Source organism: Apis cerana, linkage group LG11 (genome assembly GCF_029169275.1).
Source record: "Apis cerana isolate GH-2021 linkage group LG11, AcerK_1.0, whole genome shotgun sequence".
Classification (NCBI taxonomy): domain Eukaryota; kingdom Metazoa; phylum Arthropoda; class Insecta; order Hymenoptera; family Apidae; genus Apis; species Apis cerana.
This window is the reverse complement of record NC_083862.1, coordinates 9,271,939-9,295,616: the sequence shown is the minus strand read 5'-3', so window position 1 is coordinate 9,295,616 and position 23,678 is coordinate 9,271,939. Positions and strand designations below refer to the sequence as shown.

Genomic DNA, 23,678 nt, shown 5'->3' with positions numbered 1-23,678 from the left:
AATCGACCCATTGCAAAGAGGCCAACGAGAGCAATGAAAATAAAAAAAGAAGAAAAAAGAAAAATTCAGTCGAAAACCGTATATACCGTGGCGTTAACCAAATCGAGGTGTAATATTTCTCGAGGGTTGTTACGATGAAAGGAAGTACGATGTAACTTTTTCCTGTGGTGAATCGATGAAAGTGTTTAAACGGGATTTCCAACAGGGGGAACCTTCTCCTTCCTCGATCCAGTCCAGAAATTATCGTGAAAATTACGTGTCCTTAGCCTTGAATTCTAAAGAGAATTTCTCTTCGTCTATTCTCCCTCTCCTTTCTCGCGGATAAAAAAATTAATCGTTCCCTCTTTCCCTTCAAAAGGTTGGTACGTATTCGAAAGGATTAAGTGGGTCGAGGAGCTGGTTTTTCTCTCTCTCTCTCTCGATCGAGTTTAATGGCTGATAATGGGATGAGGGCTTAGCCTCTCAAGGTCCAAGTTTAATCAAGGTTCCCTCGTTTTTAACGGTCCTTTGGCTCCGCTCGTTGTTTAAACGGGTATAAATTAAGGGAAATTGTACATATCGAAATAGAAAAAAATTAATTATTCAACTTGTCCATCTTCTTTCACTGATCTCTCACGTACGACGGGAGAAGAAGTATATACTTTCATCGATGCTGGAGAAACGGAGGTTTATAAATTGTTTCTTCTCATTCTATTTTATAAATTATATAAATTATATCCACGAAATAATTTCGTTATTAAATACTTGCACACGTATCGATAACGATTTCGACAGATCCATCAAGTACGCTTTCAACCTTCTTCTCATTTATTCGTAGCTGGAAAAAGCATGGAATATCCTTGCTTCGACTCGATCGAGGCAAGAAGCGAGGTAAATTTTCGATAAATTTTAAACAAAGCTCTTAGCCAGATAATTTGTTCTACAAATTAGCGAAAGCATCGTGTTCCCAGGATTAATGAATATTTCCTCTGGCGGAAAGTTAACGACCTTCGATTAACCCTTTTATCCATCAACAACATCCTCTTCAGCTCGTTACACGCCCAGAAAAATTTCACCCCCTTTTCGCCTTTCGTGGTTGTTGCCTCGACCCTGTACACGCTCTTTGAAGGTCAGTTGAATGAAAAAAAAAAGAAAAAAAGAAAAAGGGATAGGAGAGAAAGAATATCTAGATGGATAGGAGAAAGGTTATCACGCGTAATGATACGTCCAGACGTGGTCCATCGATTTTTTCTCCCCCTCATCGGTGTTTGACCCGCGGACTCCCATCTCTTTAACGAACTGCTCCTGAATTATTAGTATCGTTCGTTGCACGAGGCGGTTTTTAAAAAAGTTTTATCAACGAATGGAGGCCAGGGTTTCAAGGTTTTTGTATAATTTACGGGTTGTTGTTTTCGAACCTTTGTTTCGCCCGTGCTTTCAACGTCGGCCACCATCACCACCACTTACCGGATTACAAGATTAATTAAGTACCTCTTCCCTCTTTAACTCTCGTTTGTTCAATTTTACTTGTCCATTTTACATCCCTTTTCCTTCTTTCTCTTTTGCCGGTCGATTTGGGTAATTACGGATGTTTAAAATCGTAAAAATTGTAAATAATAATATGTTCGAAGGATAATTCCATTCTTCCTCTGTTCTTCTCTGTTCTTTTCTTTCTTCAAGTTTAAGCGAGCTTGCTCGAATAGGATAAAATATTTATTCATAAATCGAGTAGAAAATTCTGTAAACTGGCGTAACAATTCCCCATCATCCAACTAGCGCAACAACCCACTAAAAAGGGAGGCGTGAACGGGGAGAGGAATTGGACGCGTTAAATCGTTAATTCGTAAAAAGCAGTTCGCCACCCGTACGATGATATTATCACCGCGGTGAAATTTATCAGTCTTTAATTATCTGGCCGAATCGTGCCGGTGTGCACAAGCGTTTCTCCGGGTCAAATCGCGTTCAATTACAATAAATACGCGTTAGCGGGCCGGCTACAATCGACACCCAATCGATTCCTGGCCCTTAAACGCGGGGAGGATTAGAGGATCGGGCCAAGTGAACTTGTACCGTTTCAGATTAATAGTTATATACGCGGGTGGATTAATAGTTGTTGGAAATTGCTTAATAAATGAGCGGCGAAATGAAATTTTTTTAATCGAATCGAGATTTCTTCCTCGAGATGTAACGGGTAAGTTTGGCGGTAAATTTAAATCTTCTGAAATCCTTCTCAACATTCGAGTTATTTAAAAGTTGGGATTGAATGTTAAAAAATTTTATTCAAGAAGAAAAAAGAAGCCCCAATTTCTAACACGTATCAATAATGAACGACAACAGCATGGAAATATCATTCCAAATGAACGACGTTTTTCCCATTATTCCTCAGGTGTATATTGGAAATTGGAAAGGAGTAAGAGAGAGAGAGAGAATATATCGGGAAAGGGAGAGAAGGAAAAAAACAGGGAGTATTAATTAATTTTCATTCTCGTGTCGCGGATAATACGAACGAAGCATCGAACGAGAAATGCAAGTAGCTCGAGGCTCGACGATCGCTAGAAATTCGCCAGTGGAATAATTTTAATGAATCTTCCGGTGCCTTATTGCTTCGAGCATTTCGTTCCTTCTCTTTCTCTCCCCACGTCTCCTTTTATCGTCGTTGTTATTCTATCAATAATCAACGCCGCGTAATTAACTTAATAGCGTGTTTTAATTCGAATCGCAGATGTGGATATTGCTTTCGAATCCTCCTCAACTTCCGCTTTTCAATGGAAAGCTTTCCGCGATGCAGACGTTGATTCAGACGTTTTTGCGTTACAGACAGGTTGCATTGTTCTATTGTATTTATATCATCAAGTCGTTTCATCTCTTTCGATTCCTTTTTTTGAAACTGAAAATTTTTTTTATATCCCTCTTGTCTTGCTGTTTTCTTTTCTCTTTTTTTAGGGTGGAATGTGAGTAAGGTAATCACGAGGTATTTTTATTTAATTAAGGTAATTTAATAACCACGATCCGCAATTATAACGCAATTATTAATCATTATCAAGGAATGTCAATCCTTGTCGAAAGTAATTAATAAAGTTATATTCCAGATGATTTTATATTTCTTGCTCCAACTTCTTAAATAAATACGAAATATAGAGAAATTAAAAAGAAAAGAAAAGGAAGTTGAAAAAAAATCCCCCGATTTCAATATAATTCAATACTCCTTCCTTTCTTCGCCACTTTGCAAATTATTTCAACGTTTTCATCCAAGGAACTCGAGTGAAATTAACACAACCACTTCTAGCTTCTATTTCCCATTCGTGAACCAGAATCACGGTCAAACAAAGTGGTTGATGATCAATATAGCTCGACGCGACCGCGGATGACTTAAATAGACGACAATATTTGTGTTGGTTGGCGCAGTTGGATCCCTAATGAAGCTTAGTCTCGATGAAAAGCGAGTCGAAATACCCTCTCTCTCTCTCTCTGCTCGAGAGGAAGGGAGAGGCGAAATAAGGAAGGGGTTGAGTCGCATCCGGAAGACCGGTAAGAAACGAAGGCGTGAAAGCCTCGAAAATCTTGGAGCTCCCTTCGTTACGCTCGCTGAATCCATCTCGAGGAGATAAATGAAAAAGAAGGCGCGAAAAAGAAGAGGAAAAGAAGAAGGGTGACCGAACGAGAGAACCTCTACAAACGTTGGTAATCACTCGTTTCGAATTATTTGGAAATTACGCGATCAATCGTTCGACTCGTGTGTTGTCCCCGCTTAATTAACTCGATAGTCAACACTGACGAACGAACCGATTTCACTTTGGAAATATTTTCAACCCTTCACTCGCGAAAATTTTGTCTTGGATTCGAGCGCATTTTGTGCACGAGAGGATAATTGACGAGCAACGTATTTGAATGGTTGCTCGAATTTATTTCATTAATTGTATCGAATTTTGAAATTAATTTTAAACGGATATTTGTAATTTTATTTTATAATTTTATAATTTTAACAATTGCACTTGTGTCTAATTTAACGAATCGATTCAATGCATTTACACATATTTTTATCGTCGAGTGCTATTGGAATTATATATATTAGATTTAAGACGGTGGATCATGATTTTTCTAAATACAAATTTTCATACTGCGAGACATTCGAGCATTCCCCTTCGATTTTTACATATTCATTGGGCTTTAATATCGAAGATAAAAGAAGAATAAACGAGTGGAACGTTAAAATCTTTGCATCTTTATTTTACGGATTATGAATTTTCCCGATATATTTTATACCTTATACGTTCATACCTTTGATACTTTTAATCCCGTGACGCACGATTAAATTAAAAGAGATTTCCGATGCAAATACGTACTATTTAATGTCTATATACACGGCGTTCGAAAAAGAATCGATTCACAATTAAAATATATAGTGTATATAGACCTTTGGCACGTATTAAGTAATAAAAATTGGTATAAGAGATACCGTTGTTTAACCCGAATTAAATTAAAAAATACAGTAGTTTTATTCGTTACGTTTCTTTGTATTTCATAAAATTCAGAATAAAAAATTCCACGTGGAGAAAAAAAATATAAAATATAAAATTTCTTTGTTTAAAACTTTTAGAAGAGAGATAACAAAATCCTCGAAATAAAGGAATGTTTAAAATAATTCATGTACAGATTATTTTTCTTCCCATCTCGATTTTATCTTTTGATATTCACCTATGGAATCGTTCGTTCCCGATTAACAAGCGCCACCGGAATAATTTCAATAATTCCAAACACGCTATGAAAGTTACCAATTTCCATTTTCGTTTCTTATGAATTATAATCATTGTCCCCGATCGAGTGGAATTGTTTCGCTTTTAATCTCTGTAATATCGCGTTCATCGATCGATGGAAGAGCTTATAGAGCGAAAAGTGAATAAAAATAGAAATACAAACTTGGGGGAGCTCTCCTAAGTTTATTCTAGAAACAGTACGATTTCATCGTTTATTGTCCTTTTCAATATCGCGATGTAATTTGGCTGGAAATGTTTTCTCGCGACATTATTGGATCGATATCGTGTTATTCTTTTACATTCTTTAATATTATTATTGTTACACTTCTAATAACGAGCAGTAACAGTGTTCGACACGTAGGATAATTTATCAAGACGTTATACGCAATAGCAGAAGTTTATTATTAAAAGATCGTTACGTGCGTTAATACTTTTTCAACACTGGAGAGTATTAATATAAATAATCGATAAATCTTTATTAAAAAAAGAATCTCATCACAGCTGACGAAATTCCTCCAAGCACGATCCTTCAAAAAATATCCATCACAAAAATAAATGCTCTAATCTCACCAACATCCTCCTTCTTCCAAACCCTTCTCCAACGAAAAATCAAGAATCGGGAGACATTTTAGACAGGGTTGATTCGGCGGGCGAATAAAACAGTCATAAATCGTGCTCGAGATCTTTGTCGAAAACTTGGAAAGGCCAACGATCGTATCCCTCCCTTAATTTATTCCACGGTAGTCGAACAAAAGGGGCGAGGGCGAGGCGTAGAAGGGTGAAGAAAACAACCGTGCCCCTCCGCCCTCTTACGATCGCCACGTTTCTACGATTCCTCCAGCGGACGAACACCCGATTCCACGTGAATTCCGTGTTTCTTCCATCGGTTTACGACTGGCTCTCGAGTTGCGCCCGCGATTTACGACCCCTCCACTCACTTGTCACTACGATCACCTACCCTCCCGGATCGTATTAACTTTTTAGCGGTTTCTTCCTCCTCTCTCTCTCTACCTCTATCCCTTGATTTATCATTCTTTTTTATCGTTCGTGTTAAGATTGTCCTTCCTTCCTTCCTTCGAGAATGTGTTTATTTAGGAGAGAGGGGTAAAAAGAGTGCGATTGATAGTCTAGTTTTGGAAAATTGTGGATATCAAATAGGTCTGTTTTCGTCATTTAATTTCAATTGGGTATTGAATGATAGTTTCAATCGTGTCCTTTAATTTACCGTCTTTAATTTAATTGATCTCGTTATGACGAAATCACTCGATTAGAGCGAAGGGAATTTTGAGGAGGAGGATCGAAATTCCTACAAATTCTTAATTATTTCCTCTTTTAATCGCATCCCTCTCGCGATGCTACCTTAGGTCACAATTTAAAGAAGTTTAAATTAACACTAAGCAGGTGCAACGTTCCCAAGCTCTCAATCCTTCTTAATTTCAAATTATCCTTCCTCTTTTGCATTTTCGAGGATGGATTCCTCGAGACGAGGAACGTTGGGGAAATTGTTAAAGGTTTGTGGCGTTGGAGGAATTTGATTTCCGGAACGGGGGAGGCTCCCACTCGTTCCTCGATCCCATTTCGACGGTGGCAGTGTCAGAGAGGGGTGGCGTTGCATTCTATTTCACTGAAATTAGAGAAGAGGTGGAGGGCGAACGATGATGTCGAACGTTTCGTTGAACGATCGAACGGTCGAAAATGAAACCATGACGGCAAGGTCTACGATTCGCCTTTCTTCGAGGGCCACTTTTTATTCGCAAGTAATCGAATTAAGCGGCTTCACGAGTGACTCAAGTGGTACTTTGTCGGTTAATCTTGTTCTGTTTGCTCTTTTTTTTAAGACAATGAATAACGTAACGCGATAGAAATTTAATGAAAAAAAATAAAATAATAATAATAATATATCTTTTTGGTCAAATAACTTATTCCATTGAATTATAAAATTTCCTTATAATAAATGTAATAAATAAATAAATTATGAGCAGAAATAAATAATTCAACGAATTATAAAGAGGAAAACAAATAATTCTATCACGTAAAATTCACAGGAATCTTTTCCACCGATGACGAAGAGTGAACGAAAATATCGCAATTTCATTTCTGTTAAGAGGTGCAAGGTAACTTTAAATTCAGTTTAAGAAGAAAAGAAGAAGAAGAAGAAGAAAAGAAATTCCAAAATCCCTTACAGATAAATAGCAGAATAATCCAATTTTTCAAAATTTCCAGCCAGAAGATGGAACATCTCGAAAATTGAAATTCCACGTAAATTTCGAACGTTCGAAAAATATTGTAAAAACCGTTGAAAAAGCAACGAGAGAGAGGGAGAGCAAGACAAAAGGAAGAATACAAAATCGTGGAAGGGTGATGGCGAAAGAGTGGGTGGTCTTTGTTTATTCGCGCGGTTTGCAGGATGTGTTTGTTTGTTAATCTTGTTCCTATACGTCGCTGTACGTTTCAAATTTCGCATTCCAGCCGAGACTGGAATCTATTTCGGGCAATCAACCTACATTTATCGACGTTTCCAGATTTGGACGACGTTCTTTGCGCGACGTTACTCGTTGTTGCGTGATTTTGACAAGAAAGTCGATTCGATAAATTGCCCTCATACGCGTGTATTTGGACGAAAATCAAATTGTTGAACCGATAAAAAGAAAAAAAAGGGAAGTTTAATAACACAAATAATAAAAATGTATCGCGAAGTACGATAATTCTTAATTTTGAATTAAAAACTTGAAATTGCATTGCAACTTTTTGATTGAAGTTAACATCGTAATTTTCTAATTTCAAAATATGCGCGAGAAGAAATATGAAACTGCGTTCGTCAATAATCTTTAATTAAAAAAAATTAAATTTTCAGAATCGTAACTTGAAATCAAATAAAAATTTCTCTCCAATTTTTTCATAAGAGAGAAACAATAAAGTGAAAATCGGTAAATGAAATTTATCTCGATGAAGCTAACGAAGACGGATACGGAAATGGCGATTCGTTTGTCGAAAATTTATTCGCAAATGAAATATCGCCGAGTGGAGGATCTTGTGAAACAAGCAGCGAGCAAATCGTTTTGCATAAACGTGCAGAACGAGCTGCACACGACAATTCAAACCTTTCGTATGCGTACTACATCAACCCTGAATGTTTGCTATTAATTTCATACATTTTTATGAGAGATCCTTCATTTTCCATTAATTAAATTTCATCGATATTATTTTGACGAGCTCATATATAAGGATACACGTGCTAATTTCGCGTATACATATAAGTTACAGCATATCTCGTTCATTAATTCTAACGTTAAAAATGTAAATCGACCGGCAAGAATTATATTCCTACGCAGCTAGCTACGAAAATTATTCGCGTATATCCTTTATTTATTTCATTATCGTATCAGATATCGTTAATCGTAATAAAATATCTATGAATACAGAAACTCATTTCAGTTTTTTCAATGAAAAGTCGCAGTGTTCTTGAAAAAATTCAATCTTGCTCGTTTCGAAACAAACGTATCAGGTGTAATTTTAATATCAAAATTCATTGATATGTAAATAATATTACATATTAATATACGAATAATTTTTGTACAATTCTTGTATATAAATTCTTTCAACATAATATTTCAATATTTTAAAATGTAGTCTCTTCTCGCTCGTTTAATCAATCGTTATGCCGTTTCCTATTCACGCGAAATTAGAGAAGATAGTAATTTCTGCGAGCTTATAACCACGCGAGTATTTCGAATAATACATTTTATAATCGATCCCCGAATTTCATCTGATCGTAAAATTACTCAAGTACGAAAAACTAATCGATTGGCAAATTATTCGACGATAAAGATATAAATAAATTCTTGCAATTCGCGTTAAATCCGTGGAACTGAGATCCTTTATCAAGCTTTAGCAACTTCGCGGTTGAATTGCGGCGAATTATGCGCGAACGAGCCTATCGTCACAGGTGGTGACCAAGGGAGGGCACGTATACGGGGATGAAACGCGCACACACCTGTGCCGCGATGACGAGCCGATTCAATGGACTCGTATCCGCGCAACACACCTGAGAACGCTCGAGAGGAGCAGACGAGGAGTTTCCATTTGACAGAGCAAACGCGTGACAAAAGGCCAATGGAAGAAGTTAAACGAGGCTTGCTTTTGCCTTGTTAATCAATCTTCACGCGATCGTCTCGTCCCATTTACCCCGCTCCTCTCTTCTGGAAAATGACACCCCCGCTCCACTTTGATTCTCGACGTTTTTTTTCCCCCTTTTCTTTTCTTTTTTTTCCTTCCTTTTCACGGGCAAGTCGAACTTTTACGCCCTTTTATCGATCGAACGATTTATCCACTTGAAAATATGATTGGTAAAATAATTTAGATCTACAACGAATTGAATTTGCGAATTAAAACAACCAACGTGTATTTGTCTCGTCAATATCGTCGATCAAATGCTATCGATCCAACAACATTTTTTAACATCGTCACCGAGGCGAACAATAACGTATACACGACGTATGGTCTATCCATCTGGTAGCCAAGGTAAATTCCAACAAAAATATCGTAGGGAGGAAACAAGCGAGTACGATCAAATATTCTTTTGTCAGCTTTTGTCCCAGACAGGTCTTTGACGAGCCATCCACCATGATATTTTTACCTTATCTGTTCGCACGCGCAAGAGGACGCGTTTTGCATAGAAAAGAGAGAGAGAGAGAGAAAGAGGGGGGGAGAGAAAGAGAGGAAAAAGAGAAAGAATTTCCCCTTCCATAAACCGTTGTTTCTCGATACGCAATTAAACCGAGCGTGAGTACATTGTTCGTTTTAAACGTCGAAATTTACATGGCAAGTTAAATTCGAATGGAGAAGGAAGAAACAGAGTTGGAGATAATAACGAGATTTCCACGACAGAGTGTAACATCGTTTGAAATTTCCATGAAATGCGAGAAATATTGTTATTGAAAAGTATCAGGGAATTATTGTGTCGGTCGAAGGGATATTTCAATGATAATATTTTAATTGTCAGCGTTTCGTAGCAATTTCGTCCGATATTTTTCCCTACTTAAATGCGTTAATTTTGATGTTTTTCAGAAGAAATTTCAACATACCCGACATTTTAATTTCAAATTCTTCGAATTCTTTCGAAATTTTCACTTATTAATAATTCATCTCTGTTTATCATTTCGAATAATTGTATTTTTCCACTACTCCGATTATTTACTGCCGATAAATCTCTTTTATTGGGTTCACGAATACCACAAATGACATCGAAATGTTACGAGGGAAGAAAATTTATAGCGAGCAGTTTCTCTATAAAATTCTTTCGAAAATTTTATTTTTCATATATATATATATATTTATCATCGATCAATTGTCGAAAGAAAGGGATTTTAATTCAATTCACGCGTTTCTACGAATCCTGAAATCGAAACGCGTGAGATTAAAAATTTAATTTCTAAACCAATTTCCCAGAATTCTCTTTTTCGTTGATATATCTTCTCTTTCGCTAATTAATAATTTAAAAGCACCCGGAAAGAGGGCTTTGCACCTGTTCCAAGTACGTGTATCCGTTTAAATCGCTATTTTTTCCCCTCCTAGATTACTCGTACGGACGAGAAGGTATTTTCGCTATTCTTAATCCCTTGTTCTAAACCCTTAAGTCTTATCCCCGTGTTGTAGTCACGTAGTCACCTTGACGAAACAAGGTCGGGATCTTGGTAAAATAAAATCGTCTTTTCTTCGTGTTTAACTTCGCACTAACATTCCTCCTCCTTCGAACAAGAAATATTTGTTTTATTATCCACGGTAATTAAATTGGATTTAAATAAACAGACATCTTTCAGTCTTAAGCTGAAAATTCTTTGGAATTCTTTCTTCCTTTTTACTATTATTATCTAATTTATTCGATTTTTTTTTTAAATCTCTCAAGTTGACTTCCTTCTTGCGGAATAATAATCTAAAAAACCATAATAAAAGTAGTGCAACAATAAAAATCAAACTGTCGAACAATTATCCTCAAAGCTGTTGAAGATTTATAAAAGAGGAAACGACGAAAAGAGATTAAAAAAAAAAAAAGAATACAAGAAAAGTTTCCCCGAAACGAAAAGAGAAAAAATCCTTCGATTTAAATCTCTTCGGTTTAAATCGGTTTTCATAACTCGCCGGAAAATAACCACTTGTTAGGGGTGCAATAAGTTGTAATAAATGTTAAATAAGAAACCGTAAAAACTTCCGTGAATGCGGCTCGCGGAGAAAGTAACGACGAGAAAGGATTTCGACGTGTTTCCACGGCAATTTAAAGCATTTTCAAACTTTATTCTATTTCCCTCGTATCCTTCAGTTTAAAGCCGTTCGCCATAAACTCTTGCGCGGGATCCCGGGGAAATAGGAAATATTAAATAAAAGCCAATAAAAGCTACGTCGTCCGAAAAAAAAAAAAAAGAAAACGTAACGAAATAGGAAGTTCGAATAGTTGGAAGGCTAAAGGACGAGCTTCCCCCTCCCCTGTTTAAAATCTCCATCTCAAATCCTTTTGAGCAGCTTAGGGAAATAGCGCGAATATTTTACCGAGGATGTAACGGACATTGGGAACGTCGTGGTGATAAGATGATGAAAATTAATGAAAAAAAAAAAAAAAAAGAATACAAATAAACTGCAAGAAAAGAACGATAAAAATGATTCTCGATGATTTACGAAAATTCGTAAAATGAAGCAAATTTAAAAAAGTAGTAAATACGAATATAAACTCCAAGAAACCCCAATTTATTATCCTCTATCTTTATAATAAAATCTTTATAATAAATTCCTAATATAAATTCAAAAAACAATCTTAAAATTGAGTAAAAGTATAATTTAATACAACTTTATTCTTGTTTCTATCTCTAGACAAATCTAACAATTTCTTTTCTCTCCAAAAATGATAAAATCGACAATTCTCTCTAAAAAAAATCAGTTATAAAATTCACGAGAATCGTTAAATTCAACTTCCTTTCATAAAAATCCACAGAATCCATAATATCCCTACATCCTTCATAATAAACAATAGAAGAAACCAATTACAAAATTCCGAAAATTCATTTCATTCTTCGTGATTTCAAATAAAATCAATATTAGATTATATTGCAACCCTCTTTCATAAAGGAAATCGGCAACGAGTCTCTCGTTTACCCCTATCCAACACGAGGCAACTAACCGTGTCGATTCCAGCTGGAATAAAGGTCAAATTGAAAAAGATTCTCCTCCCCTTTGCCTCCTCGTAACGCAATCAGCCAAAGGTGCAAACAGCCCAAACTCGCGGCGCATCCCCTTTCACGAGGGTGGAAAAGGGTGGTCGAGTTTCTTGGACGAAATACAAGGTGGGGTGGCAATACTGGTGCATCGAGGTGGCAAAGGAGAGAATGTCGCGTTTGTAATTCCACGATAACTTCACGATGAGACAATCTCGCGGTTAATTAATTCCGAATAGTATTCGAACGAGGTTGATTTCGATGATCGATGAACTGTTTTTTCTGAGTGTTATTTAAGAATTATTGGAAAGTTGCGTGTTTTAGAAATTTTTTTGAAATAAATATTAGATTTGTTGGGATGATATGCAAATTCGAACGCCGATGGAAACCTTGTGTGGAATGTTGTGAAGTTGGAAATAGTTGACGTGCATTGTTTCATTTTTGGAATTTTTTTGAAATAGATTTGAAATTTTAAGTTGCAGAAGTTGTGAGATGAGATTTGATTATAAAATAACATGGAATAAAAAATGATTAATCGATCGAATAAATTATCCTCAAAAAGAAGTTAGAATAAAATATTTTTAATAATTTAGGCGATCGATTTTGCAATTGAAATTCGTCAAGAATAATTGAAAGCTAATTAATTTAAAATTAATTTGAAAATATAATTTGATTATAAACGTATAACTTATTAAGGATCATTAAACGAGTACACCATACATTTTATAATAAATGTAATTTATCATTATAATATATCATATTAAATAACTTTACAATGATTAATTTAAAATCAATTTTGAAAATCATTTTATTAAGAGCCCCTAATTAATTAAAAAACTCATTTTGGATCTTCATGATATTAAATTAAAAGATGCTACTTCTTTTTATTATACGTTACATTATATTTTAACGTTCGCTATAAAATATCAGTCGTATCAATGTGATTTTAATCTTATTTGGAAATGGGTCACATTTTCGAGGTCGTATTAGTTGATTGGTAGTTAATTACCTGCGCCACGATATGGAGGAGACGTTAATGTGCCAGCGCCAAACCGTGAGATTCTATCGACGTGTTTTTGGAAAATTGAACGGCTCCTGATTACGTGTCGTTCGCATTAAACGACCATTAAACAGCTCATTTTTGTTGTGGTTATGATTAAAATGCGCTGCAATTTTCTTCAACATGAATGGCGAGGCGGTAAAGGGTAATAGGCGTCATAATTTTAGTATATTAAAGCGTGCAGAGATCAAATTTCAAATGTTTTTTAGAAAACATAGTTTTTTTATTCCACTCTTGTAATTTAAAAATTAATAATATGCTTATGATCGATGAATTTCTGTTTCTTATTTGTTGCCAATGATTCGAAGCAAAATAGTTTTTAAAATATTTCTCCGAAAATGAATTATTTTTCGAAACAAAATCAAAAATTGTTTTGAAAAACGAAGAAATTTTCAAATGTGAAAATATATTTTTTTGAAATAATTTTTTTCCCTTCTTGGAGGAAAATTCTATTTTTACAATATTCTTTTTACCTCTGAAAATAAATTTTCCGTTTTTGAACAATGAAATTATTTCGACAAAATGGAGGGATATGAAAATATTCTTAAAATAATTTTTCCAAAAATAAAAATATTTCAAAAACTACGTTTTGCTACGAATAAAAATATTTTGCGACAACGCATATTTGAACAATATGAAAGTCATGAAAATTGTGCAAAACAATTTGTATAAAAAAATAGATATAGAAGCTGGGTCAACGAGTGCTTCAGGGTTTCTGCAGGTTAACCTTCTAGTTGCTCCAGGCAAATAAACTTGGCCGCAGTTTGACTGCTCTAGCCAAATGAATTCACATAGTCCGACTAATTCAACTACTTCATGCCAGTACACAAATCAGCCCAAATAAGTTCCTCTGACTCGTACGATCCACGTTAAACCGGTATTAAATGCAAAACATTACTTGAAATATATGTATATTAAGATGATAATTAGTACGCTAGCATATGCATAAAATGTAATAGAAAAAATTATTTTATTCCGAATACACGAAGCATTAAAAAAATAAAAATAAAAATATTTCCCGTTTTATTAAAAGGAATAATACGATAAAAAAGTTTTCTGAAATTTTCGTAATCTTTGCCAATTTTTTTAAATCGAATAATCGAACGTTAGAAATTAATTAATTATATAAGAAAATTGAGTTAGTAATTAACTTATTTTTATATTTTCATTTAGAAAGAATTTCAATTCGCGAATACGTTATAAATTATATCACTGTCTCATAAGTTTAACTTGATTAATTAACAACAGAGAGGAAACTCTCTCTATAAGCTGTACCAACCCCTTCATTATGAATTTAATTTATTACTAAAATTTTCACGAAACTTGTGCACCCTATCCAAATTCTTGCATACTTCTTGCATTCATTGGAATTCTTCAAATCCAGTACTAATCTTGACTGATCAAGACTCCTCAAGTTTAATTTACCAAATTCCACGAGACAAGAATTAATTACCATCGTACCTTTTCTCGGTAAATCACAAATCCTCTTCATCAACCACTTTAAAAACCAAACTTCATCTTCACCATCTTCGATTAACTTAACTTATAAATTTTGACTTCTCTCCGTACTCGTCCAATGAAATGGCACATTTCTTTTCTTTTTCCAAATTATTAAAATAAGGTTTCCAGGCAAAATGAAACGTGCTTCTTAAAGAAACAATTCCATATTAAAAAAATTACTCCATACTCGATCTATCATTGCTCGACATCAAATTTTCCAGAAACAATTGAGAATCTCTTCAACGTGCAAGAGAACATTGCACGATTACAAAGAGACGTGAGTGTATATATAAATTCCCTCGATCACGGTTAGTAAAGATAAAAAAAAGAAAAAAAAAGGAATAATATTCGAAGGGGAGGAGATAAATTATTAATAAAGAAGGGCGATAAATCGTCGGCGGAAGAAGGTAAGAAGAAGTGGAGCATGGCGGTTTTCCGGTCTCGAGCTCGTTCGTGCCAAGCCGGTCTTCGTCGTATTTCCGGGCAATAGTTAACCAGCCGGAAGGAGGGCGTTGCGGGGAACGCGGAAGATGCCTTAGCAAGCCCGAAGTCGTCCGGAACCCTTGAATCCTTGCTCGAGGGGGCTTCTACGGGGCGCCAGATGCAACCTGCGCCCATATATGTAGCCCGAGGACACGGGAATCTCCATCCGCTGAATTTCCTCGCCTTCCTTCCTCTCTCACTGGTTTCTGTCGGCACGCGGTACATGATTTTCCATTCAGACAGGGGTCAAATCGTGTTGGATCGAGGCTAGATCCAAGAGAACTTCTTCTTCTTCTTCCTTTCTTAGATTGTTTATCGAACGGTGAATACGCCTCGGTTCGATATTCAGATAAATTTTCCAGGTAATCGATGTAGATTTTATATTTATTGTTGTTCTTGATAATTGATACGTTTGGCGGAGAGGTGAATATTCAAATATTCGATGAATTGATGTATTATTGTGTTTGGATTTAAATATTATTAATACATTTCGTTTTAAACGAATAATTTTAATTTTTGCGGAAATTGATCGTTAACGCGTGAAATTGACTTGCGGAATTTCGAAATATTGATAAATAAATAAACGTGAAAATATCAGAAGTTTTAGACAGCGTGTAATAAAATTAGGAAAAATAAAAATATCTGAAAAATCACTTTGACAAAAATTTTACACGATACCATCGATTTTTCTACATTACTTTCCATTACGATAGATTAACATAGAAATATATCTAACAAAAAACGAAATATCGTGTACCAATTTTTTCCACTTAAAAAAATATTTTTCCACGATAAAAAAAAAATTCTCCGCGCTACTCTTCATCACGACCAAACGTACCAAACTAATTTATCATCAAATACACGAATCCTTCTACCGTCAACTCATTCTGCGAGAAACATCCCAGTTAACGACCAGTTAATTACGCGTCCTCAACCCTTTTCGAGAATTTTGAATCTACCCTCTCTCTCTCTCTCTCTCTCTTCTTTTCGACAATGAAGGTGGAGAGTTACAAGATCGTTCGGCCGCCATCTGTCGTCACTGTAAACGACATCGTGCTAATCTAGAGGGGCGCGAAATAAAAGTTTAAGCTCGAGGGGCTTCTTCGTCGGCGCGAGGTGTATTAACACGAGTAGAGGGAGAGGAGTGTGCATGCTTTCACGCATATATATATATATATATATATATATATATGTATTAATACGTGTGTATTTATATTGACGCATTGTTCGAGAAAAATCTTACACGATTCTACAGGGTGTCCCAAAAAGTTGGGGGTTCGAAACGAGTAGACTATTTTAGATTGTTAGAAGAAGTTTTTGAAGAGAAATTGTTTCAAAGATTAAATGTAAAAGGATTGTGATATACTGATCCTATCTTTTTTTTTCCAAATTACGACGAAACACGTAATTTGATTAATCTTATCGATAAAGAGTTTATAATTTAAAGGATGAATCAATGAAAATTTATTAGCTATGAATATTTCAAGAATATTTCCATCGAGGGAAGAAATTAAGAAAGTTGGAGTTATTCTTCGAATTATTCTTATTCTTTAATCAGATGATTTTATTCGGAGAAAAAGATATGCATATGCAATAAGGAGAACGATGAAAGCGAGGAGTTGGAAAGTGGAGTGGAAACCGGCAATTCGGAAATTTCGTTGATATACATTAATACAAGGCAGGCTAGATTTTGGCTCATTTGAATCGATCCAAGTTCATTCGAATTTCCTTCTTTAATGGGACGAATGGAATACGAAGATGTAGCATAATCCGCAAGCGAAATTTGCAACGAAAGTTCTCAGTTAAATTTGAGACACGATTTCACCGAACGATTAATAAATTTGACCAAGCATCTTTCTAATAATCGACGAAATCTTCTACCAAGATCTTCAAATTCCGACAGAATTTCGATCTCAAAATATTCTTCTGTCCAATCTCGTTCAAAAACTTCGTATAATATTAATTTACTTCCATCGGACTTTTACGTTACGTCAAATATCCAACACAGGATAATTCGAGTCTACACTTCCAAATAATTCCAAATATATACATCGATGCCCTATAACTCGTACGAAATGTATATGCACGAAACAAATGCTCCATTTTCCACGAATCCCGCGTATCCCGCGTGACAAATCAAACAACCCCCCGTCAAATCCCGATACGCAATTCGCAGAACACCCTATGCCAACAGCCACTCGAAATCGGCGATCCCATTTGGGCAGGGGTGGAGGGGAGTTGCACAGTATTTACGGCATTGTTCCAAGGTATTATAACAAGCGCCTTTGGTGTTTATCGTCGGCTATGGACCGTGGCCCCCATCGAAGGTGTTGACCGGCGTCGTCGGTGCGCTTTGCATTGTTTCCCCAGATCCCTGGCCCGAGTGTCGTTCGCAAACTTCGATCGTTTGCGGCGCCGTTTCGATGTTAATTCCGCGTAAGGTGTATCGACATCGACGCATTATTTGTTGAAGGGAATATGGGAGAACTTTCACGCACACGGGAGAGTTAAAGGAGGTTTCCCGTTGAAATGTAAATGTCCGGTTAATGTTTGCTGTCAGCCACGGTTTCTCCCGTTCCATTAGTCTTTCGGTGGCTCGCATTAAAATACGTGTTCGATCGCGCGGGATATTTAATTAAAGGGCGATTAAAAATGTTTCCACGCGAGATGATTCCTTGCGCGATGAATACGAGAAGGAGGGGGATTGGGTTTTCACGTTTTTCCCTCCGCTTTCGAGTTTTCCCCCTGTTTTTCCTTTCTTTCTTTTTTCTGCGTTTCCGCGGATTAATTCATCATGGGAGATTAAAAGCATGATTCTATGGGTATTTATAACGTATTCTATGGGGGAAGTTGGAAATGGGATAGGATTCGTGATGGACGATGATCAAAGAGTTTATGATGCATTATATTTTTGTTGATTTTTTTTTTTTTTTTTACGCTGTTTGGAATTATGATGGCTCGAAAGCTTTTATGGTTATTTAGTTTCGTGAGTTATGGAGGGATGACTTTAATTATTTTTTTTTTTTTGTTCATTTAATATTGGTTGCTGGTGCAACTATCGCAAGAATAATGGATTATTATTTGTGTTTTTAGGAAGAAATATTCGATTCATTCTGACAGACGTAATGACATAACTATAGTCGTTATTATTTTTATCGGTTCGTTAGTTATGATCATTAGTGTTCTTTTCCTCTAACGACTGCATGTCAAGTCGAACAACCATGGAAACTTGTTCATCAGGAATGTAACAGAAACGGAAAGGTATCGACGTTTAGAGATTCTAATGAGGAACATTCAGGATAAACGAGATAAAGCATGGCATCGATGCGCTCTTATTATAAGATCGTGTTTTTAAATCAAGTCAAACATTCCTTACTTGTTAGTCTTTAATATATGTTCTCATTATTATTTCCTGTTTCTTTCTTAAATCCTGTATAAATTAGAAGAAAAAAATTCTTTACATACTTGTTACATTGTTTCAAAATATTGGGATATTTAATTATAATTTTTATTTTATAAGAATGAAATCTCTATTTAAGATTTTTTTAATGAATCAAAATTAATTAACCTGATTCAAAACTAAATCGAGAGTTGTAAATTTCTTTCATCTCTCTTTCGATTCTCGACGACGACACGAACATACGAATTCGAGCATTGGATATCATATTTTTATTATTTACACATCTCGATCAATATCGAATATCTTGGAAAAATGACTTTATTTCGTCTTATTAACATCCGATCTATTATAAAATCGAGCGAATCATTTGGTTCGAGAAACTTCGCTTCGCCTTTCTCCCACTCTTCCATTCCCAATAAACGATTCCACGCCTTTGTTCTTCGAAATGGTTCCCAATTCAAAGGGCAAATGGTGATTGGAACGATGACACATGGTGGCATGGGTGCAGTTTTCGCGGCGGTACGAATGTTCGAGGCGAGAATCGATTTCTTCGATGCAAAAACAATCGTCGCCACCGGTGTTTGGCTTCGTGCCAGTAGAGGTACTTTAGCATAAGCACACCATAGACTCTTCCAATTTTTGTCGCCGACGGTTCTGAAACGATGGGCTTTTTCCGTCGCGTTTCGCGCTGGTGGAAGTTTAGGACACTTTAAAAGTCGAAGAAAATGTGGCATTGTTGCCCTCTGAATTATCGATAATGGTTATTTGTACGTGGGATTTATGCTTTACTTTTACTACGTTCTTTTACAAGAAGCTTCGATAAATAACTTTTTCGATGAATGTTTCAACGACTTTGTTAACACACTATCGCTGGATTGAGAATTTTAAAATGAAATTTTTATAAACACGAATGAAGCTTAAATAGAGATTTGCTTTATTCCATAAATATCATAGTGCGTAGTGGATATTTATATTTTTTTGTATATATATAAATGCAATATGTAGATTTTTATATATTTAAATTTTGCATAAATAACTTGAAGAATAATTTTAATCCTTACCCAAACATGTCAATAGAAATCTAACAATTAATATAAATATCCTTTTAAATTTTAAGCAAAAATTGAAATTAAAATTAAAATTCTCCCATATGTCTCTGTATGCTAATGTATGCTAATATTTTATATTTCATTCTGTCATATAAATTTAAAAATACTCAAGATCCCACTTTATCACAGTTTTAAGTTAAAAAAATTTTTCCTCGTCGCGAATAAACAAAACAACTTGAACGACGAACGTGTTTAGGACGCGGACTCGTGAAAGTCGTTACACATTTCATATCGTTCACGAGTCTAAAATGACGTGGCTTGCCAGCCATTTTTTCCTCGTTCTCGCGCCTCATATTCGAGGAATGTATGCACGAAAAATTTCGCTCGAACGAGGCCGAAATGCATTCTGTGAAAATTGGCCGACCGCGAGCTACTAAGAACGCTACGAAAGCTACGAAAAGTATGAAAAATCCGTTTATTATACCTCGAAAGGGTCATATTCGGATCGAGTAATAATGTAGCAGTGAAGGAGAGGATAAATAATAAGAAACGAGATTAAAAATAAAGTCTTAAAAAGTACTAAGAAGAAACATCGCAACGTTTGAGAATATTTCTTTTCCTTTATATTTTGCTTATAATTCAATAAAAAACTTGAAAGAACTTAAAAAAGAATGAAAATTTAACGATATAGAATTTACCATTCGTTATTTTTTAATCTCAAAGGTTCCTTATTTTGTTAGAGAAAAACCAATTTTTAATCTAACCTAACTATCTAACTAACTTATCTTCTTTATAGTTCACCGTTAAATCGATGAAAAACGAGTTCCTTTTAGGAAAGGATAATAATATTTAAGTAGAAATCTTATTATCTAAAACTTTATAACCTCAAGATTCCTTATTTTCTAAGAGAGAAATCAATTTTCATACCTGATATCCATTTTCCACATGGCTGGTGTTTCAACAGATAAATGAAAATCATTTTTAGAAATACATACACTTCACCACAAATAAAAGTAAACTAAAACTACACGATCGAAAGAAGGCACTGTTCTCGTTTAAAACCAAACTATTCTTTTTTCTTTTTCTCTTCTCTACCACGAACGTGCACAGACTTCGAACACCTTGTCCCCGGCGAGGCATTGTAAAATATTACACAGGGGCAGGAAGGGACGTCAGGAGTGTAACCGTTTCCAATTTCTCATCTCTCTTTTTACCGGTTACATCGCGTGGTATATCGCGGTCGTATCAGAAATGCAAATTGCGGGATGCTCGCCGATGGCGTGTTTTCGATATTCACCATTCCGAGCTGTTATTCTTATTGGCGAATTACTTTCGAACAGTTTGCCATGATTTATATAGCGGTATAGACACGAGAGAAAAATTATTCGCCATATTGCGTTTTCACGTTTCCGCACATACGCAATTAATTTCGAATCTTAACGAGCATGCGCAGCTTTTCCGAACAATCACGAACATCGCCGATGTTTCCCGAAAGTCATGTGATCATAGGACGTTTCCCGCGCATTTTTCCTTGAAACCAATATGGCGTCGTGAGGATATTTGAAATTAATACGCATATTGTTAATTTGAAGTGATTATAGTGAAAAAAATAGATTAAACCGTGAATATTAATTGAACATTGTGGTAGAAGTGAAATTGAGATTGAATAGCGTGCATTTAATCGAAATTTCTTCATGGACATAATAAAACGCGATGTACAAGATTGGTGCAAGTACCGGTTAATTTCAAGTCATTAAGATTATGAATAATGTGTTTTAAATTGAAGAATTACGATGAAAACGAACATATTTGTGAACAAAATCGACGTTGGCTTGAAATTAGATGCAATAATCCAGGACGGCGTCACATTTGAACAATGCAGATATAAGGTAAGTGTTACATAATCTGGGATGCTTTGAGCATTAAATTTAAAGATATTTATTTCCATAAAGCTTATTTTTATGTTTCATACATTTTTGTTAACTTAAAATTAAATAATTTTTCTAAATTGATGAATGTACATTGATGAATACATATATTTTTCTAAATTGATGAATGTACATAATGTACTCATCATGTATTCATCAATTTAGAAAAATAAACTAAATAACTGAAATTCTAAACATGAAATAAAATTATCATTAAATTATTAAAGTTTTTTATTATATAGTACTTTTATTATATAATAAAAATATAAAAAGCATAAGACAATAAACTAATAACGATTTGATGTAATTATAATTATGCGTTTAAAATATAAAATTTTTAATAAAGAAACTTCTTTATTTTTAAAAGAATTCTTTATATAGAAATTCTAAAGATAGAATATGAAATATAGGAATATGAAATAGGTAAAATAGACATAAAATTTTAATTATTTAATTTACCTAAATCAGCTTAAGTTATATTAATAATTCTTTATATTCTAAAGATAGAAATTCTAAAGATAGAAATACAGGAATATGAAATAGATAAAGTAGACATAAAATTTTAATTATTTACCTAAATCAGCTTAAGTTATATTAATTTATAAGACAGAACAGAAATTCTAATTCTAATTCTCATTCTGCTTATATAATTTTTTTGATAATTCTTCTTTCGTAATTCTTTTATTTATTGCTTTTAATTTCTTTTGTTCATTTGGATTTTGAAATTTTAAATGAAATTTAGCTAAAACTAAAATATTAGTTTGATTTTATTGCATCTTTAAATCTTTAAATTTCTTTTATACACATGTATCATATATTTACATTACATCATATATTTTATATATTTCTTATTTGCATATATTTCTAGCATCTATTATCCCAAAGTATATTTAGTCATATATTTTCAGATTCTAATTTTAAAACAGTCTAATAATTTTTATTTTTATTTTAATTTATCTTATTATTTGTATTCATGGAACATTATGACTACATAAAACTGATACTAACTATTTTGTAATAAAATCTTTAAAATTAACTACACTGCGACATATAGTTATCTGATTTTATTCAATGCAAATCATTTAATACTAATATTTGAAAACTAGGTTATGTGTATAAAATAAATTTAGATTTTACATTAAGGTTAGGTTTAATATTAAAATTTCTTCAAATTTTTTCAAATCATTGCATCATTTTTTCACATATCTTTTATTATTATTATTATTATTATTATTAGCAAATAAATTTGAAATGAAAACAAGAATATTAAAATTCTGTAGTTAAAAAGATATTCACAAAATATAAAAATTAATATATATAAATATAAACTTTCATTATAAGATTCATTATAAATTCAATTTTAAGTAGAATTATAATCATTAAACAGACACATACACTGCATTAAAATTAAAGATAGATAGATGTACCAACATATTTTTTTTTTAAAGTAGTGAAATTTAAATTTCTTAATAAAAAAAATATTGAAGATTTATTAAAGTTGTAGAATTATTGATCAGGCTAGATACATCAAAATCCAACCTATCACGGATATTTCTTTCAAAGAGGAAAAAATTCGCGGAAACGCTAGTCCATTTATCGGGACCGTAAAAATCACACGAGAGGCTACAGATAAAAATCGGGAAACTCAACAAAATTTCGTTCTCTCGAACGCGAAAGAAAGAAACCGAACGATAACATCGATTCGTCACGAATCCATAGTTCATCGCGATAGGGAAAAATCTGTCCAAGGGGTAGAGACTCGCTCGGATCGGCGTATATCCGCTTAAAACGACCGTATATCTCGAATGTTGATTTTTTACCGCGAAAAAAAGCGCGTAACCGTGTACGACCTGCATACACGGGGACATGAGGTTCACCCGCTAATATTTATAAATGCCTGTTCGTAATTGCCGTAGCACCGAAATTGCGAGGATAAATCGTAAAATGTGGCATGGCCATTCTCCTCTTCCTCTTTTTTTTTTTTTTTTTTTTCCTCCCTCTATTTTCACCCGTACATGGATGAAAAAACGAGGATGAGCAATCTGCACGATGTATTCCAACGGAATGTGATTAATAGCTAATTTTATTTTATTCCATTCGCCTTATCAGGCGTATTCGCGCGTGCACGCGAAAGGAACGTGTGAAAAATCCGATTATCTTGGCCGGGATGCGCGAACCCGGAATTTTTATATCGGGATCGCGGATTCCTCTCCAAGTTCCTGTGCACGAAATGCGAATCGGCGGAGCGTTGCGAAGGAAAATGATAAAATAACCGGCCACGGCATGCTTCTGCTTTGATTCCATTTCTTGAAAATGGTGGAAT

The 23,678-nt window shown here is 34.5% G+C and overlaps 1 protein-coding gene and 1 long non-coding RNA gene across 8 annotated transcripts in view; one reads left to right on the top strand and one right to left on the bottom strand.

Moving 5' to 3' along the window:
* Nucleotides 1–20,865, bottom strand: part of LOC107997750 (uncharacterized) — a 179,273-nt gene extending 158,408 nt beyond the window's left edge. Inside the window, exon 1 of one of the 2 annotated variants that reach the window (XR_003697691.2) lies at nucleotides 20,355–20,865. This is a non-coding gene — a long non-coding RNA (uncharacterized LOC107997750). The remainder of the gene's footprint in view (nucleotides 1–20,354) is intronic. The other variant, XR_003697692.2, reaches the window with a different exon arrangement.
* The window catches only part of LOC107997749 (nephrin), a 341,330-nt gene that overhangs the window by 165,302 nt on the left and 152,350 nt on the right, over nucleotides 1–23,678 (top strand). The gene's annotated exons all lie outside the window — the stretch shown is intronic.